Source organism: Rhinolophus sinicus, linkage group LG14 (assembly GCF_036562045.2).
Source record: "Rhinolophus sinicus isolate RSC01 linkage group LG14, ASM3656204v1, whole genome shotgun sequence".
In the NCBI taxonomy this organism is placed as follows: Eukaryota; Metazoa; Chordata; class Mammalia; order Chiroptera; family Rhinolophidae; genus Rhinolophus; species Rhinolophus sinicus.
Window position 1 is genome coordinate 51,137,019 of NC_133763.1, and position 8,656 is coordinate 51,145,674.

General features: G+C 39.9%; 1 long non-coding RNA gene across 1 annotated transcript; it reads left to right on the top strand.

Annotated features, from left to right (window-relative positions):
• The first annotated feature begins 4,504 nt into the window (after positions 1 to 4,504).
• Positions 4,505 to 4,801, top strand: LOC109451562 (cortexin domain containing 2). The gene has a single exon (XR_012491826.1). It is a non-coding gene; the product is annotated as a cortexin domain containing 2 (long non-coding RNA).
• Positions 4,802 to 8,656: the final 3,855 nt, after the last annotated feature.

The following is an 8,656-nucleotide window of genomic DNA, read 5'->3' on the forward strand; positions in this document are numbered from 1 at the left end:
GCCCATTCCCAATCATCATAAAGACTTGTTTTGGCACGTAAAGTCTGGGGGGGACACACAGCCTAAGCTCAAATTGGAATCCTTTCTTCACATCATGTCATATGTTGAATGTCTATTATACTCCTTGCACCCAGTGAATTGAAACCCAGAGTGGTTGTCAGTGCTTTGAATTATGGGTCCCAGGCCTTCTAAGCTTCCCTTCTCTGTTGATATTAGACTCTTTCCATACTGTGTAACTGTGACATATGACAAATATGCTCCAGAACGCCATTGAAATGAAAAATTTATATAGCATCGACTTTCAGATGCTCCATAGCAAGAGAAATGATGCAAGAAATGAGGAACTTAGTAAACCTATGGAGGGTAATAATAGCAAACACTTGCCTAGCAGATGTGATGTGCCAGTCGCTGTTCTACGTTCTCTACATGCATCGATTTATTTCATCTCAACATCCACTTCATAGGATTGTTATATGTTACCCTCACTTTACAGAGAAGGAAACCAAGACTCTACTTCTTTCTTTCCTAGTTGAACTCCTTGTAAATAATTTAAAATTTTAATGTCTTCGTTTCCTCACCACTCTTTCCTGCTTAATCCACTAACATCTGGATTCCTTCTTTACCACGTTGCAGACACTGTTTTCTCTTAGACCACCAATAGTCTTCTTCTACCTTAATTCAGTGCCACATTCGCCGATGTATTCATTCATTCATTCATTCAATCAATGTTTCTACATGCCCACTTTAGCAAAGTGGAGTGCTACATTCATTCACTGAACAGATATTTATTGATATATTATCTATAAATATCTAATTAGGTAATTAGATATCTAATTAGGTAATTAGATATTATCTAATATATCCTAGACTTTTAGGATAAAAAAACCCAACACGTTAGATAGGGTCCCTACTCTCATGTAGGATTACTATTTTATCAGAGAAGACAGACACTAAAGTAATGATAATAAACTATACTGGATGTTACTACAAGATCTCCCTGGGAAATTAATATTTAAACTAAGACCTAAAAAGTTGACTATAGGAGGTGAATCATGTACAGAGAATGTTAATGGAAAAGGTTTGGAGGCAAAGGCGGATCATTCAAAACTCATGATACTGTGAGAAAGAAGTCCTGCATTGCTGGGTCAAAAAGTACAAGGGAGAGACTGGCAATAAAAAAGGCAGACCAAATTGTAGAGAGGCTTGAAATCCTGCCGGTTGGCTCAGTTGGTTAGAGCACGGTGCTCTTAACAAGGTCACCAGTTCGATTCCCACATGGGCCAGTGAGCTGCACCCTCCACAACTAGATTGAAACAACTGCTTAACTTGGAGCCGATGGGTCCTAGAAAAACACACCTTAAAAAAAAAAAAAAGGAGAAGTTTGAAGATAGTGGAAAGCTGCTGAAGGATTTTAATCTAAGGGCTATGAAAAATAGTGTAAACAAAGCCACCTCAAAATGGAGTTGGAGCTACCATCCCACAGGAATTGCCTTACTACTCAAATCTTTGAAATGTTTATACTGGCTAAAATAATCTTTGGACTGGGCCAAAGCAACATTGTATTCCAAACAACTGTTTGCAAAGCTAACAGAAAAGCAGACAGTCTGACTACTGGACTGCAAATTAAAGACATTCTTTAGAATGAGCACCACCATTTATAGCTAAAGAATCACTTAGCTTATTGCCCCTATAGAAATCCCTTCCTTCACTTATTAACACCAAGAGAAATTCCTTCCTTCTATTCATGTAATTATTCCCCTTCCCTTTCTCATACAAATCTCTTGCCTTCACCTCCTAATCAGAACACTATTTGAGTTTCTGCCTGAGTCAGAACAGCTATTTTGTATCTCAAACACTTGTTGTCTTTTATTTTTCAGTTAACAGGACTGATCAATTTATGTTTATTAAAGATCGCTTTGTGGTTTGGAAGGTAATAAGAGTGTTTTCAGGAAATTGGAGAGTAGTTGCGGGAGTCTGGCATTTGACAGCCTAGAGTACAGTGTTGGCCATGGGATAAAGGAAAGGAAATTGATTTGAGAGAGATTTTGGAAGTAGGCCCAAAAGGGTATTAACACATATAGGGAAGGAGAAGCCAATGAAACGTGGGTCACCATAGCGCACATGACCTGCTCTGAAAGAGCACTGTAGAAAAGACAAAGCACAAACGACCCATTAAATAATTTTTCAAAACAAATCTATTGGCATTTTTTCTCTCTAGGCTTGAATGATGCTCAGCTCTCTTACTCTCATGATGCACTTTTCATAGTTTCCACAGAAATTCCCTCACTGGTGGTATCGAACTTCAGATCCCTCGGAATCAATGTCCTTCCTCTGGCTGGTCTTTGCAATGCTGAATTCAAGTTCATGTCCAGCCGCTTTCTGTTAAAGTAGCTTCAGCCTGGCAGGAAGCCCTCTTGGCCTAGATTCTCTTTTATGTAACCCCCAAGCTGGGCCCTGTCTGTGGGGTCCATATCTGGCCCCTCAAGAGAAAAAAATTCCTCTTTGATCAATTTAACTTCAACTCTCCCTTTTTCTCAGTTGCCACAGGTTGCTTCAACCCCTCTTTTCTTCCTTTCTTTTTTAAAAATGTTGTCTTATTACGGTAAGAACACTCAACATGGGCTCTACCCTCTTAAATTTGTAAGTGTACCACGCGTTATCAATGACGGTAGGTACAATATAGCATAGCCAATCTCTAGAACGTATTCCTCATGCTTAACTGAAACTTTCAAACTTTCTGCCCGTTGATTAGTAACTTCTCATGACTATTGATGTTGGGCATCTTTTCACGTGCGTATTGGCCATTTGTATGTCTTGTCTTAGAGAAAGGTCTATTTAGATTGTTTGCCCAAATTTTTGATTCGGTTGTCTTATTATTTAGTTGTAAGAATTCAAGATACAAATCCCTTATCAGATGTATGACTTGCAAAGCATTTTCTCCCATTCTGTGAGTTGTCTTTTCGCTTTCTTGACAGTGTCCTTTGAAGCACAAAACTTTTAAGTTGGTGAAGTCCAATTTATCTGTCTTCTTTTGTTGTTGCTTGTGCTTTTGATGTCATGACTGAAAATCCTTTGCCAAATCCATGGTTTTGAAGATTTATTCCTTTGTTTTCTTCTAAACATTTTATAGTTTTAGCTCTTACACTTAGGTCTTTGATCTACTTTGAGTTCATTTTAATATACATATGATGTGAAGGAAGGGTCCAACTTTATTCTTTTGCATATCAATCTCCAGTTGTCCTAGCACCATTTTTTTTCCTCATTGAATGGTGTTGGCACTCTAATAAAAAAACAGTCAGTCAACAATAGATATATGAGTTTATTTCTGGACTCTCAATCTAGTCCATTGATCTTTATGTCCTCCTTATGCTAATATCACTCTATTTAATAACTTAATAACTATAGCTTTGTAGTGAGTTTTGCAATAGGGACGTGGGAGTCCTCTGACTTCGTTCTTTTCAATATGATTTTAGTGGACTCAGTTGTTTTTTTTTTGTTGTTTTTTTAAGATTTTATTGGGGAAGGGGAACAGGACTTTATTGGGGAACAGTGTGTACTTCCAGGCCTTTTTTCCAAGTTAAGATGTCCTTCCAATCTTAGTTGTGGAGGGTGCCGGTCAGCTTCAAGTTGTTGTCTTTTCAGTCTTAGTTGTGGAGGGCGCCGGCAACCTTGTGGTTGAGAAGACGTGCTCCAACCAACTGAGCCATCTGGGAGCTCAGCGGCAGCTCAGCTCAAGGTGCCATGTTCAATCTTAGTTGCAGGGGGCGCTGCCCACCATCCCTTGCGGGAGTCGAGGAATTGAACTGGCAACCTTGTGGTTGAGAGCCCACTGGCCCATGTGGGAATTGAACCGGCAGCCTTCGGAGTTAGGAGCACAGAGCTCTAACCGCCTGAGCCACCCGGCCGGCCCTAGTGGACTCAGTTTTAATAACTGAAATTGATGACTTCTAGGATGTACCTGATTTTTCATTACGAGCTGGGAATGATAGCATAGCTAAACATAGTGATTAGAAGAAAAAAAAACAATTTTATGTTCATATCCAGTAAGTTAAGACTCCACAACAAATTAGTCAACAATACACACTCTCAAAAATTTTAAAAACTCTTAGAGAAGAGTTTGGATTTAATCCATTATTGGACTGTTCAACACAGCTTTCCCTGGATCTTCTAGGGCAAGGAAGCCCCAGTTGATTTCTGAGTTATACATATTGGCTCGTGTTTTGCCTTGGAGTAAGTCTCTAAATATTTAATACTTTTATGTGTGTGTATAGCTTGAAAGTCACCTATACTAACTTTACCAGTTTCATAAGTGCTCCTTAAATAAATCTTTCTGATTTTTTTTTTTTTTTGGCAAAGCCTGTTTGGTTTCCACATAGAAAATATATACATACACGTACACATACGAACCAATAAGCTTGTGTTATCCTCCTTTGTCTAGGAATATGACAAATCTGAAGAGATACCTGAGGAGGTAGCTACTGCTGGACAAGGTCAAGAGGTGTGTGTTCCCATGGATGACTCAAGCCTGCCCAGCACTGTTGATGTAGACAAAGGTTTTGCCATCACCTTTGTTGTTCTTCTGTTTCTTTTCCTCATAGTGATGATTTTCCGCTGTGCCAAGTTGGTGAAGAATCCCTACAAGGCCAGTTTCATAACCACAGAACCATCCCTGAGCTGAACTATGAGAAACACCTGGTAGACTCTCCCCTTCACGGGAGCTTCAAAATCTTTTATATGGACGATTATGATCCAGACTTTGTATTATTTCGCCGGCCTACTTCTCAGCCTTCTCACGCTTGTATTCCACAACAGGCACATGAGGGTGAGTTGAGAATAATAAAAGGGGTGAAACACAAGCCAGTTTGTATTGTTCCTCTTCAGGGAAATGGTTATAAAAGGGGGACAGAGACAGGTTGAACTTGTTGATTAAAATAAGGCCATGGGTTTTAATTGTCTAGGATCTCATGTCCTTAAGATAAGACAGTTGGCCATAATTTTGTTATGTAATATAATATCGTGATGCTTGGTAAGGCACACCTGAAGCTGGAAGCCCTCCCAGAGGGGGTCCTAGGAAGTCCCTTCATTATACGAATGTAAGGCTAGCAGGAACCAATTGTCCTGTGATAAAAATCTTCTGCCCTTCTCAAGTGGACTCTGTGGTGGAGAAGGGTAATTCGCCTTGGGTGACTTCCTTAATCTCTTTCACCCCAAATTTACTCATCTATAAAATAACATCTAAGAGGTTGAAAATAGGCCCTCAAAAAAGATATATCCATGTCTTCATCCCTAGAAACCTATGAATGTGACCTTATTTGGGGAAAGATTCTTTGCAGGTATAATTAAGTTAAGGGCCTCAAGATAAACACATCCTGGTTTATCCAAGTGAGCCCTAATTCCAGTGACAAGTGTCTTTATAAAAGACAGAAGAGAAGACACATGGAGACAATGGGAAAGGCCATGAGAAGATAGAGACAGAGATTGGAGTCAGGCAACTGCAAGGTCAAGAACTCTTACCTGGAACCACCAGAAACTGGACTACTCAAGGAAGGAATCTCCCCCAGAGTCTCTGGAGGGAGTGCAGCCCTGCCAACACCTTGAGGTTGGACTTCCAGCCTCCAAAACTGTGAGAAAATAAATTTATGTTTTCATAGCCACTTAGTTTGTGATGATTTGTTATGGAAATTACAGGACACCAATATATAAGATAATGATGATGATGATGATGACAATGATGGCAATGACTTTCATTCCCAGGGAACTTTTAAGAGAAAAGAGAAGGAAATCATAATCCCTACTCTCCGAAGTCTGAAGTTAGGGAAATTTGGTAGGGTGGACTATGGTCAACTGGCGGGAAAGTCCGTAAGAGAATTCACTAGAAGGAAAGGGAGCATCTAGACCACCAACCAAGGCTTGACACAGGTTTGGCTTAAGAGGATTGGTTCTGGCACAGAAAGTGATAGAGATTAAAGCTCTCAAGTTCAAGTTCAGCCATATGTTCTAGGCAACAGTGACCTAGCATGTGACGGTGACCTAAGAGAGCCATTGCCTTGGCATCTGAGTGGGAAGCATCACTGGGACTTGGGCAGGGACCTCGACCAGCTTATAAGTCACTTTAGAGGAGACATGGACCCATGGCATCATGCTGGAGCAGGCAGTAGCAGTGACACCAAATGGTTCGGAGACATAACTCTAACCACACACTGTTAGCAGAGACTTGATCATTGTTTCTGTTCCCAACTCTTGGAAGCAGGATTGAGCAGAGTAAATTCCCAGGATTATTCAAAAATGGAGGCAGGGGAACCAAAGGCTTCCAATGGAGGTACTAGAGTTTACGAAAGAGAGAGAGAGAGAGAGAGAGAGAGAGAGAGAGAGAGAGAGAGAGAGAAATACGATTTGTACCCTGATTTAATGAAAAGAAATCCAGGGTAAGGTGACAGTCGGGGTAAAACAAAATCAGATTAAGACTGATGTCAGTACATGAGTGTGTGCCCCCCAAAAAACTCAGAAATTAATGTTTCCCACACCCCTTAAAATAAAACGCAGGACAAACACACGATTAACGAGAACATCAGTCTGCAGTCATTAGAGAGTCACAGGTCTGACTGTTACCCTACTTTCTCCGGTAACCTACCTAGAAAAAAAACGCACCACTTGGAAGAAGTAGACCATCCGTGAAAGCAGAGAAGTAGAAACAAGTCAAGTCAAAGTCTCGCAGGGCCAATGTGAATGCTATTCAGGAGACTGGGCATTTCTAGTCCCTGGGGCTGAATAGTTCTTGTGTGAAGATTCAGTGAGTTGCCGCCCACAAATCGCTATCTGGTTTTACTGCGCACATTATCTCTGCCAATCTGATGTCCTTAGGCATTCCTTTCACACACACACCTCTCCCCCTTAAACTGTCAGCTACAGATCCGGTCAGGTCTGCAGAGAAGTTTTACTGGGCCAGGCCCCTTCCAGTGTTAATCTACAAAGCATGTGTGGGTGTGCGTTAGATTCTCTTTGTTTTTTTGAGTCAACATTTTCAAATTATGTTATAAAAGTAACAAAATGCACATGGTAAAAAAAAAAAAATTGCTTTCAAACCATTACCTAAGGATAAAAATGCACAAAATTCTTGCACACTGCCTTGTTCCCCAATCCTTCCTTCCAGGGGTAACTGCTGTTAAAGTAGTTTGTTTTTGCATGTATGTGTATCTTTCCAGACAGTTTTCTGTTCTTTTTCTTTTTCATGTAATATGTGTGAATAAACTACTTTCATGTTTCAGTATTCAAAAGGGATAAAATGGTGTACTGTGAGAACCCGTACTGTCACTCTTGCCCCACCCTTCCATTTGCCCTCTTCAGAGACAACCAGTGCTAATTTCTCATGTCTCCTTCCAGTGATATTTTAGGTATAGGTATATTGTTGCCACTGTTTACACAAATAATAGCATGCTAGGTATCATATTCTGCACCTGCTTTTCTCATTTAATAGTAAGATCACATCATATCAACGCACAAAGAGCTTCCTTAACCTTTTTTGAAAACACAGCAGGAAAAAAAAAAAACACACAGCAGGAGTTTGGGTGTGCCATAATTTGTTTAACCACCCCCTGCTGATGGAAATTTGTATTGTTTCTAAATAGTTTGCTATTTCAAACAATGTTGCAGAAGACAATTTCGCACATATCCTTTCAAAGGCATGCGATTTCAACTGTATGTAGTGTAATTCCTAGAAGTCGAAGTGCTGGCTTAAAGAGTATTTTACAAAATTTTTGAATTAGTTGTCAACATTCAAAACTCAGAAGTTTTCATAGAAAAATATGAATTTTTAAAACCCCTTGAAGAATTGGAGATCCGGTAATGTATCTATCACACAGGACAAAAATTAACTGGAGCTAAGTAGCAGCTGCTCCCTGTAGATGACACATGTATTTCCCAGGTGACCACACTCCTCACCCACCCCATTTTGCTCCTTGACATTACTTTCTTGATGCCTGAAACCCTTTGTTTTTAATCCCTTTCTTCTTTTGTTTTGATTCTGAGCTCACTCAGCAACCTTTAGATTATGATCTAATTTCCCTTAAGTCTGTTGTAGGGAAAGGATCATTTGGCATTCCAAGGTTTTGGCCCTTGGGCTATGACTTCTCATGGTCAAGTATTAAGTACCATGTGGTTGTGATGTTTCAACGTATCAGTGGATTACCGGAATGAATGTGCTGAGCACACCAACGTGAATAGTCCAATTGGTGTATCAGTTATTTATGACTTTATATTATTAAACTGGCAATAAACTACGTCAATAATTTGGAAAACTTAATAATGTGAGTCATTTATAACAGGACCTAATGATCTCCAACAAGAGTTCATCTTCAGATCTTAACAAAGCCAAATCTTGGCCCTGCCCTAGAAAGGATTACACAGCTCAAACTTGCCTTTCCTACAGTGCTTCTCATATTTTAGTGAACAAATTATTAAAATTCAGATTCTGATTCAGAACATCCTTAATGGGATCAGCGATTTAGAATCTCTCACAAGCTTACCCGTTGTGCAAGGCTTTTAGAAGCCACTTCCTGCATCCCACGGCTGATTTCTACGTCTCATTGTTTCAGCCTTCTCAGAGCAATGAAGAAATCAGACTGGAATATGATGCCCCAAATAGCTTCTGTTTCTCTTC